Source organism: Notechis scutatus, chromosome 8, assembly GCF_049901735.1.
Source record: "Notechis scutatus isolate UNSWTSFEM ecotype Mainland chromosome 8, rNotScu1.2, whole genome shotgun sequence".
NCBI classification, from domain to species: domain Eukaryota; kingdom Metazoa; phylum Chordata; class Lepidosauria; order Squamata; family Elapidae; genus Notechis; species Notechis scutatus.
In genome coordinates this window covers 14195615-14221168 of record NC_142016.1, presented here as the reverse complement: position 1 = coordinate 14221168, position 25554 = coordinate 14195615, and the positions used below count along the sequence as shown (strand labels likewise).

Below are 25554 nucleotides of genomic sequence, written 5' to 3'. Positions count from 1 at the left end.
CACACACACACACACACACACATATCCCACACAAAAAGGTGCAGATGGCTACCACCCCAAGCCTGCTTGCTTAGATGGTACAATGTGGGGAAGGGGTTACTTTCTGAAGAAAAGAAAGAAATTTAGGGCTCCTAGCCGGGAATCTCAAAATGAGGCACAGAGAAGTCCCCTTTGTTAACAAAAATAAGCTCCCTACATTCCTTCTTATATCAGCCCTTTATCCAAGGGCTAAATTGCAGGGCTTAATTAAGAAATGGTTTTGCTTAACCACGTTTCCTATATAAAGCCGAAAGCACACACACACACCCGGGCTGGTTTTACATAACATATCAAGCCCCAGACACAAAGTTTACAAATGACAAGGACACACTAAGTCCAAACAAAAGAATTTGATGAAAGGAATCACCCAAACTAAAGAATTCCTTGGTTTCTATTTTTAGGAGTGGGGAGGAAATTATCAGCCAGTGGTAGAACCTCTTCTTTGCATTTGGGTTCAGTCTGTCATCTTTCTAGGTAGGGCTGAGAAAACAACCCTTTTGAAACCTGGAAGAATTTGCGACTAATTTATAGGGGATAGTCCTGGACCTAACCCCACTATTGGGATCAGAATGTCTGTTGTTAAGCAAGGTGGTTTTTAAGTGAGCCATGCCTTTATTACCTTTTTTGCCGCCGTTCTTAAGCGAATCACTGGCAGTTGTGAAATGAATCATGAGGTCATTAAGTGAATCTGGGCTTCCTCCACTGATTTTGCTGGTCGGAAGCCAACTGATTTCTGATGGCCAGCTGCTCCACTGGTTAATTGTTGTCACTGTTCGGAAGTTTCTCTTAATTCCAGGTTGTCTTTCTCCTTGATTAGTTTCCATCCATTGTTTCTCCTCCTGCCTTCTGGTGCTTTGGAGAATAAATTGACCCCCTCCTCTTTTTGGGTGTCCACAATATCTGGATAATGCCCCAGGTGGCTAATTTAGACTGGGAATAATACTGAGCTGTTTAGGGTCTGTACATTTAGAGTCAACGTTAAGATCCCTTGCAAAGTATTCATTAAAGCTGGCTTCGTTGGGAGCAATGACACCAGTGACATTGCTGGCATGCTGTAGGTATCTGATAGCCCATCCCTGCTAGATAGAGAGGCTGAAAATAGACAAGGTGCATTTCAGCTGTCAGTTCGCATTGGAAACCCCCAGCTACACTTTCAAAGAGTTCAGGGCCACCCTGGAAAATAGTTTAAAGGCCACAGAGCCACCGGTTTGACAGAATTTCTTGGCTGGCCTCAGGAGCATCTACAGGGTTCTGGTCCCAAAAATTGTGGACTTCAGAGGTCCTACTGCTTGTCATGCATGGAGGTAAGGAATGATGGCTCTTTTATGACTTGTGGACTTCCAACTCCCAGAATTCCTGAGCCAGCCAGGGGGCATTTTTATCGAGAAGTCCTTGCTGGTGAATCCTGGGTGCCTTTCCTTGCCTCTTTGTGCCTCTTCCCTTCTCCTTGCTTTCTTGACAGGGGGTACCAGACTCTTTAAGAGTCAGCACAGTTGCTCAACCTGCATCAGATCCCACAAGGAACTGACCCCGCCCCTCTCCAGGATGCTGCAACCACAAAGACCTTGGACCATCTTATAGCATTGTTTATTCTGCCTGGCGGTGGCCCTCCAGGGTTTCTTTCCATTATCCGCTACCTGATCCTTTTAGCTGATGGGTGACAGGGATTAGCTGTGGGATCTTACACATGTAAAGCATGTGCGCTTTTCCACTGAGCTTTAGCATTTCCTTTATTTTATTTATTTATAAGAGCTATGGTGGCGCAGTGGTTAGAATGCAGTACTGCAGGCTAATTCTACCAGCTGCCAGCAGTTCGATCCCCACCGGCTGAAAATGAGGACCCTATTTCAGGGCATTAGGCTGACTGTGCTGTTCAGACAGTATATAGTTAATTGGGAATTGGGAGCTGTTCCCCTTAAGGGAATGCCTCATGGGAAATGTAGTTCATGTCATGTGGTCACATCTGTAATCATGATTGGTCACTGAATTGACCTCTAGTTGGGTTGGGGAAGCCTTTGTTCTATTCCTTGCCTGGACCCAGCAGCGTGCTGGATCCCTTGCTGTATCATTATGGGATGAAGATAACCATATTTTCACACTATGAAGACAACTATGCAAAGATTGAACATTAGATGAATCTCAACATAACTGTGAGTTATACCTTGAGGATGCCTGGTGTGATCCAATAAAGAAACTTTGTATGGAAGTCTTTGTAGAGTTTAACTACTTATCTTGGGTATTTTTTTGGAAGATAAATATTGCCTAAGACAAGACACTGACTCTGTAAACTGCTTAGAGACGGGTGTGAAGCACTGTGAGGCGGTAAATAAGTCAAAGTGCTATGGCTATTTATTTGTACAGGTGTATTTCAGTCAAGAGCTGCCTAAACGAAAGCCCTGCCAACTTTCTTTCCATTCCCTTAGCCTCTTCGCTCCCCATTCATAATCTAGCCTGCAAAAACATCTCATCCATAGGCAGTCCTCGACTTATAACCAACATTTTCACTGCTAAGCAAGGTAGTTGTTAGATAAGTCACACCTGACTATGACATGTTTTGCCACTAGTTGTTAAGCAAGTCACTGCAAAGCTTAAGTAAATCACGAGGTCATTTAGCAAATCTGACTTTCCCCATTGACTCTGCTTGTTCGAAGTTACAACAGCAGTGAAAAAAGTAACCTATGACCAGTTTTCACACTTTTGACCATTGCAGCATCCTCAAGGATCAAAATTTGGGCTTGTCAGAAGGTCACCAAAAGGTGATTACATGACCCCAGGACACTGCAACCATCATGAGTCAGTCACCAAGTGGCTGAATTTTGATCATGTGACCATGGGGATGCTGCAATGGACATAAGTGTCATGCCCCTGTCAGAGTCTGAATCCAAGGAGGAAGACAAACAACTGACAGGGAATGGGAGCGTGGCTCCGATGGCTGTGGAAGAGACTGGGGAAGGGCAAAGTCCAGCTGGGCAAAGCAGGGAAGAGGTAGAACAAGGGAGAGGGAATTCAGAGGAAGACCCAAGCCCACCCCCTCTTCAACCTAGGGCACGCAGGGAGGAACGGAGAAGAGAGCAACGTGGGTTCCGTGGTTTACGGGGGAGGAAAGGGCCCTGATTCCCTTCATTAGCCACACCTGGGAATGAAAGTTTATAAGAACTGAAATCTAACTACAGCACTGCTGGGAGCAAACGTGACTTTATCCTGTATTGTCGTTGCTTATCTGTGTTCCTGGCGTCTTCCCAACTGTGTGAGTTTTGCCATGCCTTCATGTCTGGAATTCTTGCTCCTGTCCTGCCAAACTAATTACCTCAGTTTGGCTTGATTGGACTTAACGTTACAGTTTTTGTTGACCATGTTTTGGACTTGATTCTCTGCAGCCAAAGGCTGTTCCTGGGAGAGTTTTTCTCCAGCCAGAAGGTAATCAGGACAGTGGGGGCAAAGTTGGAGCTAATAAAGGGACTCCTACTGATTATCTGATGGTGTTGCCCTTGTGCCACACCCCAGGTCATCACAATAAGTGTGAAAAATGGTCATGTCGCTTTTTTCAGTGCCATTGTAACTATGAACGGTCACTAAATGAACTATTGTTAGTAGAGGACTACCTGTGCTAGCTATCTAGGACCGCATGTGGCCCGCAGACTGGACATGCCTGCTTTAAGTTGAAAAACTGCATTTGCTGACATTTTTTCCCTCTTGTCCAGTATTTCACCCCCAGAAATTTCCCAACCATCCTTGGCTACCTCATAAATTATAAACTATTATCACAGCCTGTTATTACATGCTGTTCAGTGTGTTCTCACATGCAGGCCTCTCTCAGCAGGGACATGGTATAATGTAATCCAATTTTGAAATCTCAAATTTTGGCATTGTTTCTGAAAAGGTAGGGCGCAGGAAAGCAAATCAATGTACTTGTAGGGTAACTTCCTTAGAATGGAAAAGCAATTAGTGAGATTTCTGGGTTAGGGAAACAAGAGTGAGGGTGGAGAGGAGACAAAAGAAACTTTAAGAGAAATCTTAAGACTTCTCGGCTTGGAAAAAGCCTGTTTAAACACAATCAAAAGCATCGTATCATGCGGCATCTTCAAACAAAGAAGGAGTTGCAAACTTTTTTTAAAAAACAACCTGATCAAGATCGCACAACTAAGGCAAGGATGCTGATATACAAATTCTCACAATGGAAGCATGGGTTGTGAAGTGACTACCTGAGATGGCGAAATCGACTGATTAAAGATAATAATTTTCTTTGTACGTGGAAAAACATGTTTGCACTTTGGGCTTGATAAAGACAAAAATAAAGTTTTACTTTGGGATCTGATGATCAGATAAGTTTTAATTACAGAAATGTTGTACACTATTGAAGCTTAATAGATACACCTTTTATTTTAAGCTTTTATGTATCTGTTTAAATTTAAAGTAGAGTTTGGTTTATCATAACTGATTATAGAAATATTTGGTAATATGTGTATTTGTGGAATTGTTAGTATGGTGCATTTATTGGTTATGTATTTTATTTAGAGTAAGAGACTATGTTGTTATATATTGTTATTATTTGACTGTTCAGTATGTATAACTCATATTTTTAGTTTTGTGTATTTTTAGTTTTTTGGTTTAATTTTATTTTTTAACTGTATCCCTGTTAAAGAGAGTTGGAAGTAATTTTTTCCACCTGTTATTTTTGGTGGGGGTTTTTTAAAGGTCGCTTTATAAATTGTCTCTGTTGTCTCCATCCCCCTTTTCCTATTGTGATGTGTTGCCGTTATGTATTTTAACTTCTTTTTAATTTTTGAAACTTAATTAAACTTCTTTAAACCTAAATCAGGGATATGGTCAAAACTTATTTTCCAGGCCTTGCTCTTTTATTTTATTTGGGCAAGCCATCTACGGAGGGCTGAAGCAGAATGTGATGACCCAGGGTGGGATACAAAATAAATACAGTCACAAAAACAGGTAAAACCCTTTTATTCCTTCACTTTGCTTCAAAGCTCCAAATATCCTTGACTGGAGACAAAAAAAACTCCCCAACAAGCAGTTACAAAAAGGAGGAAATGCCGTTTAAACTAAAAATGCCTATAAATTATAAAGAGTACAAACAACACAAACCACACTGAAGCAATTAAGGGAACCAGGAAAAAAGGGCTTGGAGAGGTCCACAGATATCGAAACACACACCGAGAAGGATGCCAAACTGAGGTAAGAACGGACAGATTAGAAATATTTCCCCACTTTGTTTCCAGCACTGGCCCATACGCATGTCTGTCCTTTTAACCAGTTCTCACAGTTGCAGCCCATGAAGAGGATCAAGGCCCTTTCCTCCCCCACAGACCACGCCATTCAATGTCTCTCCCTTATCCTCTCCTCCTTGCGTGCCCTAGGATGGAGAGGGGATGGGCCTGGGTCCTCCTCTGACTGCCCAGCCGGCCTCTGCCCTTCCCCAGCCTCCTCCATAGCACAAAATTGAGACTCTCTTCTGTAGATCGAAAAGTCATTGTGAAAAAAGATTAGATGGAGAACTCCTCATCTAAAATATTTGTTATATCTTTTTCTCTTTATCTCTTTCTGAGAAAGCTTGTGATTATTTGTAGGCCCATTATGTAAGGGGAAGAGAATTTATCAGGGTTGTTCTTTTTAATTTTCTTTGCAGTATCCAGCCGGAGTGGATTTTTTTTTCTTTTTGTATGTTCAGTGTTAGACTTACAGGTAATCCTTGACTTATTTTCATTTACTGACCATTCAAAGTTACAACAGCATGGACTTATGACCATTTTTCACACTTACAACCACTGCAGCTTCCCTAGGGTGACGTGATAAAAATTCAGATGCTTGGCAACTGACTCATACTTATGATGGTTGCAGTGTTCCGGGGTCATGCAGTTCCCTTTTGGGATCTTCTGACAAGCAAAGTTAATGCAGAAGCTGAATTCACTTAACATCCATGTTGCTAACTTAACAGCTGTCATGATTCACTTAACAACTGGGGCAAGAAAGGTCGTAAAATGCGGCATTTAACAAATGTCTCACTTAGCAACAGAAATGTTGGGCTCCATTGTGGTGGTAAGTCGAAGATCACCTGTATTTGATGTTTGGGTCATTCCACCCACCCACCCCTTTTTTTTGGTAAACTTTTGTTTTTGCTGCTACTACTAGATGTACGTTTTTCCGTTTTTTTCTATTTTGCATTATATTCTTGTTGATAAAACATACTAAATACATATTTTTTAAAAGTCACTGTGAAAAGGGATCTGCTTATTTCGTCTCCCAGCCCAGCCCCATTCACTCCTTACTGCTATTCATTCATCATTATCCTGGACATAAACTGTTTCAACTCCTACGCTCAAAACAATGCTATAGAATAGAATAGAATAGAACAGAATAGAATAGAACAGAATAGAAAATATGGAATGGAATGGAATAAGAATAAGAAAAGAAAAGAAAAGAAAAGAAAAGAAAAGAAAAGAAAAAAAGAAAAGAAAAAAAGAAAAGAAAAGAAAAGAAAAAAGAAAAGAAAAGAAAAGAATAAGGAATAGGATAGTATAGTGTAGTATAGGATAGGATAGGATAGGATAGGATAGGATAGGATAGAATAGAATAGAATAGAATAGAATAGGACAGTCATACAGTCACAAGTAGGAGGGGATGGGTGATAAGGAGTGATGACAAGATTAACAGTAATAGTAGTGCAGACTTTGTAAATATAGAGCACTGCACACCAGAACAACTAGACACAAGGACAGTTTTTTCCCGAACGCCATCCCTCTGCTAAACAAATAATTCCCTCAACACTGTCCAAATATTTACAAAGTCTGCACTACTATTACTATCAACCCTCCCATCCTTCTTTTCACCCATCTGCTTCCACTTGTGACTGTATGACTGTAACTTTGTTGCTTGTATCCTTATGATTTATATTGACTGTTTCCTAGAATGATTTGATTGTTTATTGTACCCTATGATTATTATTAACTGTTGTACCTTATGTGTCTTGACTCTTGATAAATGTATCTTTTCCTTTTATGTACACTGAGAGCATTTGCACCAAGACAAATTCCTTGTGTGTCCAATCACACTTAAGAATTCTTTCTTTTTCTTTTTCTTTTTCTTTTTCTTTTTTCTCTTTCTCTTTCTCTTTCTCTTTCTCTCTTTCTTTCTCTCTCTTTCTTTCTTTCTTTCATCTATCATCATCATCTATCTATCTATCTATCTATCTATCTATCTATCTATCTATCTATCTATCTATCTATCTATCTATCTATCTATCTATCTATCTAAAGTGCATCACCTCCTGCACTAAACTATGCCCAAAGCTACTATGTCCTGGCTCCTTGGACATCAGCCAAGCCAAGGCATAGCCTTGCTGTTTGGGCTCGCTTCTCTCCTGTTTCCGAGGGGACCCCCAAGCTGATGCCCATCTGCCTTCCAGAAGCATCAAACCGCTCACTTGCAGGTTAGCAGACGGCGGTGGGGATAATCGCTCTTCTCTCCCCACCGACACGTGTGCTTGACATAACATCAGCTGCGGCAAGTCACATTACAGCACAACGTGGACGGGAGGTGGGGCGAATAAGTGGGTCACATCCCATCCCACGCTTACGTTGTTGATGTCTAAGGCTGCAAATTAACTGAGCTTCTGCTGGAGAGCAATGCTGGATCAGAGGATTACGGCTGAGGGTAACAAATACATCCAGGCTCTCTGACTGCAGATGCACTGATTTGAATGATACAAACTGCAGGTAGTCCTCAACCATAATCAAGTCCAAAATTGATGCTGCTAAGGGAAACACTTGTTTAGTGAGTTTTGTCCCAATTGATAACCTTTCTTGCCACCGTTGTTAAGCAAATCCCTGCAACCATTAAGGTAGTAACACAGTGGTTAAGTGAATTCAGTTTCTCCATTGACCTGGCTTGTCAGAAGGTCCCAAAAGAGGATGACATGACTCTGGGACATTGCAACTATCATAATACTAGTCAGTTGCCAAGCATCCGAATTTTGATTGAGGACTAGTTGCATAGCCGTCTTCCAGAAACTAAATTGGACTCCTCAGTGATGGCCTTTTAGAAGGTTGGGAAGTCCAAAGGCTTCAAAGAATGGACACAGGTAGTCCTTGATTTGCAATCATTCGTTCAGTGACTGTGCTGGTTAGACAGTATATAGTTAGTTGGGAATGGAGGCTGTCCCCTTAAGGGAATGCTTCATGGGAAATGTAGTTAATGCCTCATGGGAGATGTAGTTCGTGTCATGTGGTCACATCTGTAATCCTGATTGGTCACTGAACTGACCCCTGGTTGGGTTGGGGGGAGTTTTGGTCATGGACCCCAGCATCATGCTGGAGTCTTCCTTTGCTGTATCATTATGGGATGAAGATAACTATCTTTTCACACTATGAAGACAACAATGCAAAGACTGGACATTAGCTGAATCTCAAAAATAACTGTGAGTTATACCTTGAGGGTGCCTGATATAATCCAATAAAGAAACTTCATATGGAAGCCTTTGTAGTGTTTAACTACCTGTCTCTATATTCAGCCAGAAAATTAGAGACAAGATAGTGACCATTTTAAAATTACAAAGGCACTGAAAAAAGTGACTTATGATCAAGTCTCACACTTACGATTGTCACAGTATCCCTATGGCCACATGAAAAAAATTCAGGCATTTGACAATTGGCATGTATTTATGAGAGCTGCAACATCCTTGGGTCATATGATGACCAAGTATGATTGCCAAGTTGTTTGTCAATGATGCCAAAGATAAGAACTAATTTACAAGATTCTCTAAACATGAACTAAGATGTCCACAAGTTGAGCTTCAGAGCTTCTTTGCTATCTGCAAAGAACGCTTTTCCAAGCCTGGCTTTTATCCTCTTGAGGGAGGGGCCATTACCTTGCAGCCTTACTCCCGAGTCGCCTGTGCTGCTGTAATTGTTCTTTCCTCCGAGCAATCCTTCATGCACGTGCACTTGGCACAGGCTCCTCGGGGACCTCCTCATCACTGCTGCCAGCCCCCACAATCTCTGAAGGCATCAGTCTACTCCCTAATGGTCCTGGCCCCTCGCCAGAGTCCTCGCTCTCCTCAGCCATCTGCACCTGCTGCCAGCTAATCACAACAGAAAAATGGTTATAAGTCACTTTCTTTAGTGACATGGTAACTTGAAATGGTCACTAAATGAACTGTTGTAGATCGAGGACTACCTGTATCTTAAAAGCCAGAAAAAATATATGAAGACCCAACCTCAGAGTTTACCTTCGGTTATAAATTATTTTTTGCCGCTGGCAGATGTATCCACCACTGGAAAAGGTTTGCAGCCTTTAATGCCAACAATGATTCATGTTATATAACCTTTCAGCCACAATGCAAAAACCACCACCCCGAAGCGGTCATAAAAACCTAAAAATAGATCAGCCAATCTTCGAAGTCTTCGGCTGATCTTGCTATGAAACCAAGCGTTTCTGATTTTCGAGGTGCAATAATGGGTGAGTTGGTGCAAATCATTGTATTCAGACTCACACTATGGCAATTCATCCTGATCTGAACCTCGTTCAGGCTGAAAAAAATATCAGTCCGACATTACTGGCAGTAATCACAAATCTCTCTATTAGAGGGCTTTTAAGAGGGACATGTAATATTACAACCGTTTGGGGGGGGTTTTTTTCTCCGCCACATGGGGAAAACCTCTCCCCCCCACAAAAAAAAGACCTGGTTGCTTTTATGATCCACAGGGAGTGGCTGTGCTTCGGATCAAGCCTCAAAGCATTTCTTTCAAATCCGTTTCAAAGCGGACACGTTCCTATTAATCATATCTCTCGACAGTTAATGGAAGGCCCATCTAATCTTTCACTGCATCATCGCCCTGGTGCCCTTTGATCCTTTAAAGGCAAGTGAAACAACACTACGATTTGCTTTCTCGGGCCCAAGTAATGGCCCTGACCCATTTCATTGGCTTCCATTGATTTCCCTCCCCATAAATCATACAGATGGCAAAGCAAACAGCCAGGAAAGTTAATATTCTAAAGTGCTCAGGGCTTCTTCTTCTGGAGGCTAGCAGCCCCTCCCCTTCTCTTAATGTACCACCCCACCCCCCCGCCCGGGCTTTCATCTGATCCAGCTGCAGCCTGATCAATATACCCTTCCATTATGCCCCCTTGCCAAGCCATCCTGTCTCCCCTGAAACAGGGGGAATGCTTCCTTTCTGCAGCCAGGGGAGGCTCTCACAGGTCAGCCAGTGTTTCCACTGTATCAGCCAGATCAAAGCAAGGTCTTTCCAAAGGTTAAGAATACGTATCATGTTCAAAGGGGGGTCGGTGGGCATTCCTGAGAACTCCTACCCAGCCACAGAATGAAACATGGTGAAAATAAATAAATAAACCCAGCAGAAATGATGTGAGAAATGTCAACTTCACAATCACTACTTATCTGAAAGAGACCCCTCCCCTCTAAGCCTCGTGGCTTTCACACCTAGTGTGAAAAATATGCTTCTTTTTTGTTTTATGAGATAGCCCCATGTCCCACTGTTAGACATTTTAGTTGTGGTTTTGGTCAAGGTGTCCCCAAAGTTGTTTTTCAAGAGGAAACTGGACTTTCTGATTTTGCTTTGAAGACATTTCACTTCTCATCCAAGAACCTTCTTCAGCTCTCTTGCATGAGAAGTGAAACGTCTTCAGAGCAAAACCAGAAAGTCCGCATTCCTCTTGAAAAAGTGTATTTGGGACAACCATGGCCTGGATGACTGAGATGCTCCGTAGACTTTTGGTCAAGAATGTTACCGCCTTCCTTCTGCCTAAACTTGAGAATCTACTTCTAGGTAGTCCTTGACTTACGACTGAGCTGGAAAAGAGAATGACCTGGATTCAAAGTTCCAAAGTTGGGTCCTCTTTGTAATCATGTGACTGGGAACCTGGCGACAGTGCCGCATTTATGGCCAATGGCAGCGCCCCACAGTTACGTGACCACATTTTGTGACGGCAATCTCAGTTTTTGGTAAAAACCCACCCTCAGTGTATCATTGGTTTGTTTAATTATTGCAGCACCCATTTTACAACTGCTCTATTCAATTAACAACCACCACAAAAAAAGTTCATAAAATTGAGTCAACCCCCTGGCTGACCCATTTTATTACGATTACAACACACAACCCTAATGGGCAGGCTCTGTTATGGTTATATGTTGAGGACTACCTGTGTTTGGAAGGCTGTCAAGTTTCTAGACAAAGCTATAGCTTGCAGAAGTTGGTTGATAACCCTGTTCTCATTTTTAATTGTTTCCAATTTGGTTTTTCTGTGTTTAAAATTTTGTATCTGTGTTTCATTGCTTAGGTACTTTAAATAAAGAAAAATGAAAGTTACCACTATTTATATACCACTGTTTTACAGAATCAACAGAGAGAGAGAGACCGTCCCAAAGAGAGATGCACGATGTAAGGATCCAATTCTGCTTGTGCTCCTTACAAGCCTTCAGTGTCCCTGCAAAAGTTTGCTACCAAATATTTGTTGTTACACAAGAAGATTATTAATTAGATGATTTGGGGGCAATCATGCTAACTACGTTTAATTTAAATGTTATGTAAATGTCAAGGCAAGTTAATTGTCACTTTCATTTGGTTGTGTTGGGTTTTGCTTCCTTGTATGCTATCAAGACATGTGTCTAACCCCAGAAAAAAATTCTGCTGTGTGCAAAACGAGGCTCTCAAAGGGTGGCCGAAAGCACATGCATGTACGCAAAGAGATAGTATTTCTGTTGGAAATCTCTTGCTCTAATCCCAAGTCGGGGACAGCCAGTAGTAATTATGATTGTTTCAAGTCTATTTAGCCAATCTGAATGGGAAATTGCTTCAAAGGAGAGGATTTGCTTGCATTTGATTCATGGACAATGGTTTTACTAGTTATGTCATAAGAAACAGGGAGGGACTTCTGTTAAGAGAGAACAAGGAATAAAACTGCAAGTAGCTAGAAGCCCACTAACAGATTGACCATAACAGCATTGGTTACTTGCACTGATAGTCCTCAATTTACAACCATAACTGAGCCCAAAATTTATGCTGCTAAGTGAAACATGTGTTTATGAACTTTGCCTCATTTTATGACCTTTCTTGCTGCAGTTGTTAAGTGAATCACTGCAGCTGTTAAGTTAGTAACATGGTTATTAAGTGAATCTGGCTTGCCCATTGACTAGAAGGTTGCAAAAGGGAATCATGTGGCCCTGGGACACTGCAGCCATCATAAATATGAGTCAGTTGCCAAGTATCTGAACTTTGATCGCATTACTATGGAGATGCTGCAATGGTCAGAAGTGTGAAAAATGGCCATAAGTCTCTTTTTTTCTCTGCAGCTGTAACTTTGAATGTTACTAATCATTACAACTGTTGTAATTCGAGGATTAGCTGTAATGCCCACAATGCTACACAGTCAAAGCATTGCCTGGATGCAAGCCAAGTTTCAGCTTCATTGCCCTAGGTGCCATTATGACTTTTTAATTTTTTTTACTATACCCAGAAGACATTTCCATTCTTCCTTCCTCGATTAGTTTTAAGAGTTCAATGTTTTGAAAAACTGAAATTATCCCCCATACACAACTCATCTATTGCTCAGATTCTCTGAAGATCAAACAGCTTGAAACTCACCAACACACACATTACGCCAGGAGAGGAGAATTCGGAGTGTGGACAGAGCCTTGCCAAGGGGCATGAAATTGCTGGGAATTTATGGAAAGAAACCAAAACATGTCTTCTTGAGAAAAGGATTAGGCTTGGTGCCACCCAGCCACACAAACAAATCTGCTGTTTGCCCCTTTCTGCTTGGCTGTTCTAAAAAGCAGACTTGGAAGTCAACCCAGGAAGTTTGCTCAACTCTGAAAAACTGGACAACTGGCAAACAATGCTTCTCTAGCTGGAGAGCCAGTCTTTCAGGTTCCACATTGTGTGAAAACACCCCCAATTCCATTGCAAACAAGGAAACGGGAGCCAGTTTTCAACCTGCTGCCAGCTGGCAAAGGCCAGCCTTGAATTTATCAGCTAGCAAAGGGGAAAAAGTAGTTTAAGGATGGGGTGTGTGATGCAAGGCAGCCGAAAGCAAACAGGGAGTTGTGCCTTCATACTGTAATTGGAAAATGTATTTCCTGGAAGACATTGGATTATTCCTTCCCAACAGGCTGGTTTTAGCAGCTGTTCTATCAAGCAAATCCAGCCTAAAGTATTCAGATACCCTGATGAGAATCAAGCATTGCCCTAAATCGATGTTTTTCAACCTCGGCAACTTTTAAGATGCTGGGAGGTAAAGTTGCATGCAGGCTGGGGAACTCTGAGAGGTGAAGTCCATGTATAGTAAAGCTGTCAAAGTTGAAAAACACTGCCCTAAACAAAATAAGACTAGGTTGCTAATTGTAGCATGGCAGTTTGGGTTTCTCTCATCAGCAGTTTCATGTGTACAGGTAGTCAGTCCTCAGCTTACAACCACAACAGGGACCAGAATTTCATTCTGATGAAAGAGAAGTTCCCATAGAATGGGGCTCTAGCATGAGTCCAAAAGCTTGAAAGACCAAACACCTCTGGTCCTGTGACCGACCCAGATTGGATCCTACAACATTATCCTGGGACATGTTTATTTGCCTTCATTCAGAAGAAATTTTAACAGAACAGAATAACAGACTTAGAAGGGGCCTTGGAGGTCTTCTAGTCTAACCCGTGCTCAAGCAGGAGCGCCTATACCATTTCAGACAAATGGTTGTTCAGTCTCTTCTTAAAAGCCTCCAGTGATGAAGCACCCACATTCCTGTTCTTCTTTGCCTTCCATCTTCCTTAGGGTTAATATTCTAAGTTTAGAGAAAAGGCAGATTTGCTGAGAGCATCTCTTCCAGCCTCCCCATAAGGAGTCCAGGAGAGAGACAACAATTGTACTGAAGCAAGAACATCACATTTTCCTTATTTGATCCCACAATGCTCAATTCTTGATTTAATCTGAGGCCCATCCCAAGTTCAGTTGTTCTACTTCTTTTTATTGCAACAATTCAATTGTGTGTGGCTGTTTAGAACATCCCGCTGATTTCATGAGGACTTTTATACATACCAATTTGTGGCCTTTCCTGTAATTAATTAACTTGTTCCACTTGCTTGACTCAGTGATTCACCTGTCAGCTTTTACCACATAAAAGGCTACGGTAAAAGCAGCCTCAGAGCAGTTGCTAAACCTCTGATGATTTTATTTTGCCAAAATAAGAAAGTAAAAATTGTCAGTGGTTATATGTAGTATTTGTTCTCTTTAACAGGGAACTTATGAACATAAAACAGGAACGGAGAAATATTTGGCTTTAGAAGAACAAGTATGCCTGATAGTTTTTCTGCTCATTTTTAATTTTATTTGGAGTTCAGGGAATGTACTTAGCAATGGCTATATTGTTAATGGTAGGTATTAAACTTCTAAAATTGGCTTATTTGTTTTCTGAAACAAAAAGTCCCTGACAGTTGAGATTTGTGAGCTGAAATGTGATGGGTTTCCTTTAAATAATTTCATTTACATTCTAGGATTATCTGTTTCATTTTATTTTTGCAATTAAACTACAAACTAACTCTATTTCTATCTTGTTATATTGTTACTTTCAGCTTTGGTATAGTCATAATACAGCTTATTTTTAGTCATTGATTTAAACAGAGTATACCAATATAACAAAAACAAGATATAACATTGAACATTTGAACAAAATCAAAATAGATAAACCACTAAAAGGAAAGAGAGAGAAATTGCATTAATTGTTTTACAGGGCATAAATTTGGACTGTAGTAAGTTTTGCCTCTGGGCTCTAGACCTCAAATCTTGTTGTTGCGATAGTGTATCTCAGGGGTGTCCAACATTGGCAGCTTAGAATAGAATAGAATAACAGAGTTGGAAGGGACCTTGGAGGTCTTCTAGTCCAACCCCCTACCTAGGCAGGAAATTTCTCTTTAGTTCTAGATTGCTTCTCTCCTTGATTAGTTTCCACCCTTTGCTTCTTGTCCTGCCCTCAGTGCTTTAGAGAATAGCTTGACCCCTCTTCTTTGTGGCAGCCCCTGAGATATTGGAAGACTGGTCTCATATCACCCCCCAGTCCTTCTTTTCATCAGACTAGAACATACCCAGTTCTTGCAGCCATTCTCAATCCCCTAATCATCTTAGTTGCTCTTCTCTCCACCCTTTCTAGAGTCTCAACATCTTTTTTACATTGTGGTGTTCAAAACTGAATGCAGTATTCCAAGTGTGACCTTATGGACTTTATGGACTTCAACTCCCAGAATTTCCTAGCCAGCTGGGGAATTCAGGGAGTTGAAGTCTACACATCTTAAGGCGGCCATATTTTAAAAAAACTGTTTTTAAAACATGATGAGTAGAAGTATTTTCAATATTTTTTTTAAATGGCTGAAGAATTCTGGGTGTTGAAGTCCACAAGTCAAAAAGTCACCAAGATTGGACATTCCTGGTGTACTTCAATGGTGCAAATTAAAATGCTCATAAGCCCCTAAATTGCAATAGAGTCAGATATGGAGTTCTGGAAAGCCTTTAAGATCTAACTCTGATCCCAGATCTGGCAGGTCCCCATCCTTCTGGCCTCCTCATGACCTATGGATGGCTTTTCCCTACAAGTATTAGGATAGGGTGAGAATGGGGTCCAGGGAACCTCTTTAATATTGTTTATTTCCTGGATGCCTGGGGATGAGCCATGTTAGATGGCAGCTGGATGTTAGCTTTTCTGTTGTTGTTGTTTTTTACGGCTTTTATTGTTTTTTGATTGCTTAAGAGCTGCTCAGAGTTATGCTGCATAAGGTAGGCGTCTAGGTACATCAAAGAGATTAATCAATAGGTAAAATCAAAAGAGGAAGTCTGTTGGAAAATAAGCATCTTCTTCTGGTGGTGGTGAAGAGGTAAGTCTGACAGGGAATTGCACAACAGGTGTCCAAAATGAAAAAGATGCTGATACGAACTTGTTGTTTTATATAAATATTATGTTTACATCTGCATTTACAGCAGACAAGACAGTCAGGCAAACAGGAGCACCCTGAGGTAAATCACAGAGCATACAGGGCCCACAGAAGGGAAAAGCGGAAAAGGGGAAACGCCCCCCTCCCCACCCATAACAACCAATCACAGCGCAGATTGCCTCAGGCAAGAGTAGCCCTCTCCAATCAGTCACGTATAATCACTGTGTGTTCTGGCTCATTGGACCGCCCCATTGTTCAAGCTACTAAATTTAAATATCATAGCTTAATCATTGACTTTCAGCCATGCATTTAGCAACTATTCAGTTACAGTGGCACTGGAAAAAAAATCGACTTACGAATAGTCCTCACACTTATGACCATCACAGCATTCCCATGGCCGGATGAGTGGTTATTAAATGAACGGTTGTAAATCAAGGATTACCTGTACAATGTATAATACAGGTGGTCCTTGACTTACCACCTTTTGTTTAGCCACCAAAGTTACAATGATACTAAAAGATATTGTCATGCCCTTGGTGGAGACTGACTCTGAGGGAGAGGCGGAACAGCCAACAGGGAGTGGAAGTGTGGCTCTGGAGGTTGTGGAGGAGGCTGGGGAAGGGCAGAGGCCGGCTGGGCAGTCAGAGGAGGACCCAGGCCCATCCCCTCTCCATCCTAGGGCACGCAGGGAGGAGAAGGATAAGGGAGAGACGTGAATGGCATGGTCTATGGGGGAGGAAAGGGCCTTGATCGTCTTCATGGGCTGCTGCTGTAACAACTGGATAAGAGGACGGACCTGCGTACGGGCGAGTGCTGGAAACAAAGTGCGGAAAATCTCTAGTTTATTGTTCCTCTCTGAGTTTGGCGTCCTTCCCAGTGTGTGTTCTGATATCTGTGGATGTCTTCCAGCCCTTATCTTGCCTGGTTTGTGTTGTTTTTTTTACTCTTTATGATTTAAATGGCATTTCCTCCTTCTTGTAACTGCTTGTGTGGGAGTTTTTTGTCTCCAGTCAAAGATATTTGGAGCTTGGAAGCAAAGTGAAGGAATAAAAGGGGCTTCACCTGTTTTTTGTGACTGTGTTTATTTTGTATCCCACCCTGGGTCATCACAGATATTGACTTATGACCAGTCCTCACATTTATGATAAAGCAGCTTTTGCACAGTCACAAGATCAACACTCAGCTGCTTGGCAACTGGCATGTATTTATAATGATTGCAGCATCCTGGGATCACATGACGTGATGATCATTTGCAGCCTTCCCCATTGGTTTCAAACAAGCAAATGGGGAAAGACAGATTTGCTCAACGACTGCATGATTCACATAACTGCAGCGATTCACTTAACAACCATGGCAAAGATTGTAAACAGCAACAGCAATAGCACTTATATACCACTCCTCAGTGGTTTACAGCCCTGTCTAAGTGGTTTATTGCCCCAAACAATATACTGACCTCAAAAGGATGGAAGGCTGATTCAACCTTGAGCCTGTCAAGATGGAAGGAATCGAACTCCTGGCAGTGTGAGCAGAGTTAGCCTGCAATACTGCTTTCTAACCACCACAGCTCTTAAAGTCAGGCCATAAAAGTCAGATGTGACTCTCTTAACAACTGCCTTGCTTAGCAAGGGAAATTCTGGTCCCAATTGTGGTCGTAAGTCGAGGACTAGCTGTATTCAGTGCAGTCCTGTTGTTGCAGTAATATTACCTGCCAAACCATCAGAGCATTGGCAGCCATATTCTCCTTGCTCTGGCAAGTAAATTGAGGGATAGTAAGGCTCCTCCTTCCCAAGCATCGCCAACATTTCTGAAGGGTTAGTAGCATAGAGAACCTTAGCACACAGAGTAAATAATCAAGCACAGCCAATTTCTTCCCTTTTCTTTGACAGGGTGTCCTCCCTCAGAGCTAGCAATTTAAATGGCAATGTTATTCTCCAAGTTTATATGACTATCTAATTCAATGGTTAAAAGTCTGCATTGCAACTCGCAGGAATGTTTCTTGTTGAAATCACTGGTTTGCAATCTACTCCCGGTACTGGATCTACATAACCAGTTAGTAAGTATTGCGGGGTTCAGTAATGTTTAGATCCAAGTATAGGTAGTCCTTGACTTACAACCACAATTGAGCCCAGAATTTTTGTTGCTAAGTGAAACATTTTTAAAGTGAATTTTTCCCATTTAATGATTTTTCTTGCCATAGTTCTTAAGTGAATTGGGCTTCCCCATTGATTTTGGCTTATAAGATTGCAAAAGTTGATTGCATGACCCCGGGACATTGGAACCACCATAAATATCTGAATTTTGATCACGTGAGGATGCTGAAATGGTCATAAGTCATTGTTTCAGTGCCACTGTAACTTTGAATGGTCACTAAATGAACTGTTGTAAATTGAGGACCATCGGTTATTTGCTGAGCCTAATATTCTGGGCATGGATGCAGTGCTCCTGTTAATGTGCAAACAGGTACTTGTACAAGCTTAGACAGCAATACAAGCATCAGGCCCAATGTTCAGGAAGTTAAACTGAAGGTTACGGTTGCACCTGCCATTCACAAAGTACCCTACCATTCAAATCATGAAATATCCATTTTTAGTACAGTATCCTAGATCACCGAAGATTTATGCTTTGCAGCCACGTGAACCAAACTGCTGAGAATCAGCACCATCAGAGGAATGTCAGAGTTTGCAGAAATAAAAAGAAGAAAATTAAAAAGGGGTGTTAACTTCCCTTTCACAAAAGCAAGCTCATGAGAATTGAGCATGCTTCGTGATTACAAAGTGCTGAGTCTGGCTAGGTAAGTGTCTGATTAGTCCCAAAAACCGAGCACTTCAACTGAAACTTCTTGTTGCAGTTCCCATTTTAAACAATATTAAACAGAAATCTATTTGCACACATCAGCAGTCACATGATAATGACTAAGTTATTCGTTTCTTTCTCTTTTTTCCCCCCAATCAGCACTGTGTTAAAAATTCTCCGGCTTTCCCCCCCACCTTGTGGTCTATTTATTGACCAGGCTGCATTTTCCAAGCAACTTGCTGCACGTTCAACTGGCAATGTCAAAACTGCTGATGAATCAGCATTGTCAGAGCCAAACCAGAATTTTCTTAAAGTTTCTAAGAAGGAAAAATAGATAGCATTTTTCTGTCAAATTTTGCTTCATGGTTTTCCCAAAAACATTTTTTCTTTTTTTGACATTTGCATTTCTGATGCAAAATTTCTAATATTCCCCCTGGAAACATATTTATCCAATTTATCTCTTACTAAATAAGAATGGTAAAAATAATCAATATGGTACAGCCTTTTCTAATTGGTGTAACCAGTTTCATTAAGAACATAAGCTTCTCTTCTCTCCTCTCCTCTCCTCTTGTGTAGCTCACCATTGGATGGATAGAGGATAGACTGATGTAGGCTTTAAATTGGAGTGATGTGGAAGAAAAGAGAGGGATAGATAGGCTGATGGTGCAGCGGCAAGTTATACATGATCCAGATTAAATATATATATATATACTTTATTAACAACTGTAATGTGTTTAAAATTCACTGTGTTTGCTGAGACCTTTTGGGATCACTTGAAATCTTTTGATATATGAATTCAGCAATATTCCCACTCAACAGGGCTTTTAAAATCTGAGTTTGCCAAAACAGTCACTTTGAAGTGGTTATGTTAATAACAATTTCTTCATCAACGAAATCTAATGAAAACTGATATGTGAAAGATAGGAAAAATCCCCACAAATGCTTTTTAAATGCTCCCCCAAAGGAACCACGCAGTGATGGGATTCAAATTTTTTTTACTACCGGTTCTTTGGGCATGTCTTGGTGGGCACAGCAGAGGAAGGATACTGCAAAATCTCCAGTCAGAGGTGGTATTTGCTGGTTCTTCGAACCACTCAAAATTTCTGCTACTGGTTCTCCAGAACTGGCCAGAACCTGCTGAATGCCACCTCTAAACCACAGGCCAAAAACTTCAGCCTTCCACTTCTTATGATGTTTATTAGATGTCTGTGTGCTTTCCCTTATGCAGCTCTCAAACAAACCATTTTCCTTTTTTGTCCAAAAAAGCAGCCTTGACTACTCAAATATTTAACCGAAATAGGATAAGCTCTTGAAATGGGCTTAAAGGGCAGTTTGTGTGTACTTGGGCCATCGAAGTGGTAGATAATTCAAATATGAAGAGTCTTAGGTTTGCCCACCCTACTACAAACACTGACCTGGGAATAAGTCTCATTGAATTCCACAAGATTTTCTTCTGAACAAACAAGGGTAGGATTATGTGGATTTTTAACTTACAATTTAAAATCAAAAGCCTGCAGTCTCGAATCTGATGCTAGGCTTGAAAGGGAAACAACTGAGTGAAGGATTCGAGAGCAAATGAGGTGACCTGCGATTCTCTGCTGGCATCCTTAACTTTATTTGATTACTTGCTAGCAGCTTTGTTGGGGAAGAAATGCTATAGCAGGGTTATTCAAATTCGGCAACTTTATGATGTGTGGACTTCAACACCCAGAATTCCTTAGCAAGCTAGGGAATTCAGGGAATTAAAGTCCACACATCTTAAAGTTGCCATGTTTTAAAAAACACTGTTTTATAATAAAGACATGATGAGCAGAAGGATTTTCGGTATTTTTGAAAGTTAACACACAACTAAGACCACGATCAACACCTTTCAGGTGTCAGTGGAATTATAAATGACCATAAAATGTTAATATATATTGCTTGTCAATGTAGGAGATATCCCATATGCTAAATAAATAAATAAGTAAATATAAATGACCAGCTGAAAGATCAGAATTGCTCTCTGACAATTCTGTATGATTTTATCTTTTCATGTTCGATGTGCTTTGTTTTCCAATCTAAACGGATTTCCAATCTGATAATCAAGAATCCAAAATCTTATTCCCAACTGTTGTCAGCAAAACTGCACTCGTCATTCCATTATCTGCAGGCATCTAGACCTGCTATTATCTTCTTCTCTAATCAGCATGGCTAACTTTGCAAAATCTTGAGATTCCTCCCAGCAAGCACACACTGCACTCCCACCTCTTATTTCCCAGTGCACTAGCCCTTGATTTATAATGCTGAGCCTGGGATTATAGTCATAAATCATTAAGCAGGTCACCACATGAACATGACTGATTTTGCAACCCTTTTTGCAATGGTTAAGTGAATGCTGCAGTTATTTTAAAAAGTGCCATGGTTGTTATGTGAACACAATGTTAAGCAGACCCATTTTAACCAGTGGGCATTATTTTTGCCTGAAACCAGAAATAAACACCTGTTTCTGTCTAAATAAGTGAAAAATTGCAGTCACGTGACCACAGGATGCTGCAAATAAGGGGTGTCAAACTCGCAGAGTCATATTGTCATTGTGTGACATATTGTGACTTCCCCCCCCTTCGCTAAACTGGGGGTGGGTGTGGCCAGTGTGCGACGCATCCAACCTGCGAGGCGATACCCCTGTTACAAATGGTAATAGAGGCTGGTTGCCAAGCACCCAAAATACAATCATGTGGCTGCAGGGGCTGCACCATCAGAACATGAAATCCAGGTTCTAAGCACCTTTTTTGGCTTTGTCACAATTTCAAATGACAGTTCAAATGGCTGAGCAACCAATTGTAAATATCTATCTGTACCTCTTTTGGCATCAGTCTTCCTTCTTAGTGGATGCCTACTTGTCCAATCTGGGGCCATCTGATTGGGCTAGTCATCATCCTCATCTATCACTTGCCACACATTATGCTGATTCTGGATAATGGGGACTCTCACTGGATATACATATTGAATTGCTAGAATGCTGGTCTATGTTCACTTGCTGGGCTCAATTAAAGAGGTACAATAGAAGAAAAGACAGGGCTTATGCAAGATCCTAGCCCATATTGTATTTCTTCAGCATTAAATGCCAGCCAAACCTACCCAAAGCCAGTGTGTGCGCAACGTGTAGTAGTCTTTGATTTACAGACACAATTGAGCCCTAAATTTACGCTGCTATGTGAGAGATTTGTTAAGCAAGCTTTGTCCCACTTTATGATATTTCTTGCCACGGTTGTTAAGTGAATCCCTACAGTTGTTAAGTTAGTAACATGGTTAAGTGAATCTGGTTTCCCCACTGACTTTGCTTGTTACAAAAGGTGATGCTGCAACCATCATAAATATGAACCAGTTGCCAAGCCTCTGAATTTTGATCATGTGACCATAGGGATGCTACAATGGTCATAAGTGTGAAAAACAATTTACAAGTCACTTTTTCCAGTAGCACTGCAACTTCACAGTGCCAGTGCAAACTGTCACTAAATGAACTGTGATACATATATAAATGACTAAGCAAACCACAGTCTTGCCCATGCTGGTTAATAAAGTTTGTGGATTTCATTGAGAAATCCCCACATGCGCTTTTCCACAGGGCTGGAGGTGGTTATGCAGCAGGGTTTGAAACATGACAACTGATGAAGCATAAGATCACATGACAGAACCTGATGCTACAAAAAGTTTCTGAAAAATTAAATAAGAAGCCAATCCAAGACCTTTTTGCTAACTTGAAGAGTTCCAAGGTCACTTTTAAAATTCATGCTGCATCATTCAGACAATTCTTCCTACTTTCCTCTGTTGCCTGACTTGCCTAGTATTTCTGATTAAGCCAGCTCCAGTTAGGATTATGTTTGTTGTGCAACAGAAATGTAAAAGGAAAACACAAATTCTACATTCTGGGAATATATAAGCCTCCCCTTGCTAAAATTTGCCATAAAGATAAAGTAAATAGCTGATATGCAAAACTCCAGGGTATACAAAGTATGCTATAGTGTTAGCATCTTCACAGTTTAACCCAGACAGTGTAGGAATAATACACATACTAACAAGAGAGAGTTCTCAAATTATAAGGGAAACACAAGGGAAAATAATCTAATGAAATGTGCTAGTGGAAAACACTTAACTTTCTATTATCTTAGGAGGGACTTTCTCATCTTTTGAGAGAGAGAAATGGAGATGAACAAGAAACAGAATGCACAGGAAAGAGAAATATCTACACAGCAGGATTTGAGAAGGAAAAGCTTCAATTAAAATATCCACTTCCAGATTTGCAAAGCTCCTTATGCAAATGACAGCCAGTAATTACACAACAAGCAGTTCGAGTATCTGACATTAGAACCTCCAAACCAATCTCAAGTAAGTAAACCACACATTCTTTCAGGGCTAAAACATCTGCCTATATCACCTGTGAGAATGCTTCTTGGTAGCTGCTGTGAATTATGAGACCAATTTAGGAATACTGATCCTTCAGCCATGTACACCATAAAGTTGACACATTCTAAGCCTTGCTAAGTCGGTCTGCAGAGCTTCCTAAGTTTCAGGGTTGCTCTGCCCCAAGCTTGTCAAATCTTAAGATCCCAGCTCCGTGATTGGTACTGTTAGTACTTGAGAGCACTCTCTCCATCTAGGGGTATACAGTACTTGCCAGCTAAGGATACATTACATGCATGCAATGAAGCAGCCACCAGTCAGCAAAGCTACTGTATTACCAAACCAGCATTAATTTTTAAAGTAACACAAGTCTTTTTTTTTTTTAAGGGAGATTGCCATATCAAACTCAAGCAGGATTGTACATGCTTGTGATGGGAGATGATCATTCTTAGCATTTCCTGATTCTTTGAAGAAACCAAGATCCTTTCTTAGTTTCTGCCCCAGGCTGCTCCCCCTCAGGTTTAATAAATAAGTATTGCATCACTGCTGCCGTAAAGTAGGTTTTTATGGATTTATATTTGTTATGATTTTTTATATTGTAAGCCACCCAGCTCAGTCACCTATGTGCAAGTTGGGTGACCATATAGTATATATTGTTTAATAATTAAATGAATTTATTTGCAAGATGGCTTTCATCATTGTCCCCAGTTGTGGTATTACAGCTACTCAGACCTTTAACCTGCACTGAAAGTTGGGGCGGCAGGTCTCTTGTAAGAAAAGTTTATTTTGCCTTCCACCCTGTTGTAGGTTGCTGAACCACAAAATGCACCCAGCTCTGGCACAGGACCCAAGAGACCAGATGTTCCCCAGGAAAAAATTCCTCAAGGTAAACTTGGTTTCCTGGGCTGGAATTGGCCGAATTTACAAAACCCAAAAGGGGCAAGGGATAAACTTTTTGCAGATCAAAATAAGGACGGCAGCAGTAGCGCCCCAACCAGCTGATTTTGGAACCTAAACACCTGTGCCTTCCCAGCTTTTTTTTTTTCCCCTGAAAGGGGAAGGCACAAGAAACATTTCTGTGCTGAGCAAGGCATGAACCATCAGGAGTCTGCTGGCATCTTTTCCCATTGACAAATTTTAGGAAGAGGCTGCAGCGCTTTTCACCAAACGCATGGAGTGCTCTCTGTGCATCTGATGGAGCGAGCTGCAGCTCAAGGAAAGCAAGCTGGTGCCTTTTCGTAAAAATTGCCAACTGGCAAAGGGAACCCCCCAGACTCACGATTTTCTGCCAGCGTGGTTCTACCCACCGTCCTCCCCAGGGTCATCAACAAACCCAAATAGAGGCAGGCGCCTGTCCGCGCACCCGTCCATTAGCAATTCGGAATCCCTTTTCTGTTTCTCCCCCCCGCTCCCCCCATACAGCACTTTTCTGCTGATTAATGGCACCGGGAACGTCACCGCACCCCGGCGCTCAAAATGCAAAGTCATTCCAGCATCACCAAAAGAAGAAAATAAAGCAGGTGACGCGAGTTGACAAGTTGCCCCGAGTTGGCTGCATCATCCCCCCACGCTCCATAACCCTCGTCTCGTGCATAACCCTACAAGAGAGCCAGTCCGACCCTCAGATCGGGGAAATCCCACCCATTCTAACCTCTTTCCCCCACCCTCCCCTGCCTTTCTATTTGCAGTCATGCGGGCGCCTTCCCCGCAATAATCTACGAAATGCCAGCTCTGGGAGTGGGAAAGGAGAAGGATGATTCCCTTTTCATACAGCCCCCCCTTTCCCCCCACCTGCAATGACTTGGGAAGGAGGGAAACCTCTCTCCCCTCCCCTCCCCACTCTGACCCCCCCCCCCGCCATCTTCCGCATCCTTCTTCCTTTCCAGCTGGCAAACCTGTCCCGGTCCTCCACCTCACCTTGTCCTTCGCAAATCTACCCTTACCTGCTGCCCCGCGCGGGTTCTTTGCCCAACAGGCCGGAGCGAGCCTGAACGGCCGTGGGAAAGTTTTTTAACTTCTTCGGCCTTTTAAAGGAGGCGGGGAAAACCCAGCAGTTCCGCGCTCCCCCCTTTCGGCTTCCACCCGCTCCGGAGACTCCTTTCCTTTGCCACTTGCCCTGGGTGCCAACCTACCTCCTCTGACGTCACTCCAGCGGCCGGGACACGCCCCCCCCCACCGCTCGCAGCGGTCATTGGCTAGCGGTCCTGCCCTTCATTTCCCTAGGGGCGCAGCCTTCCCGGAGCTGGCGGGTGCCGCAGGTGAAGCTGTGACGTCAGAGGCGAAGCCTCGGATTGTTTTCATTCTTATTAAGGAGAACCCGAGTTAAGGTCTGTCCGCAAAACCAGGAACAAAATCAGGAGTCAAGTTTGGGGAGGTGGGAAGGGGTTTTGGGGGGTTAATCCCTACT

At 41.9% G+C, this 25554-nt stretch overlaps 1 protein-coding gene across 11 annotated transcripts in view; it reads right to left on the bottom strand.

The window, feature by feature from the left end:
• Positions 1–25286, bottom strand: part of EPB41 (erythrocyte membrane protein band 4.1) — a 108526-nt gene extending 83240 nt beyond the window's left edge. For all 11 annotated transcript variants that reach the window (XM_087970744.1, XM_087970748.1, XM_087970758.1 and 8 more), the window contains exon 1: positions 25091–25286. The gene's annotated coding sequence lies outside the window, so the exon portion shown is untranslated. The remainder of the gene's footprint in view (positions 1–25090) is intronic.
• Positions 25287–25554: the final 268 nt, after the last annotated feature.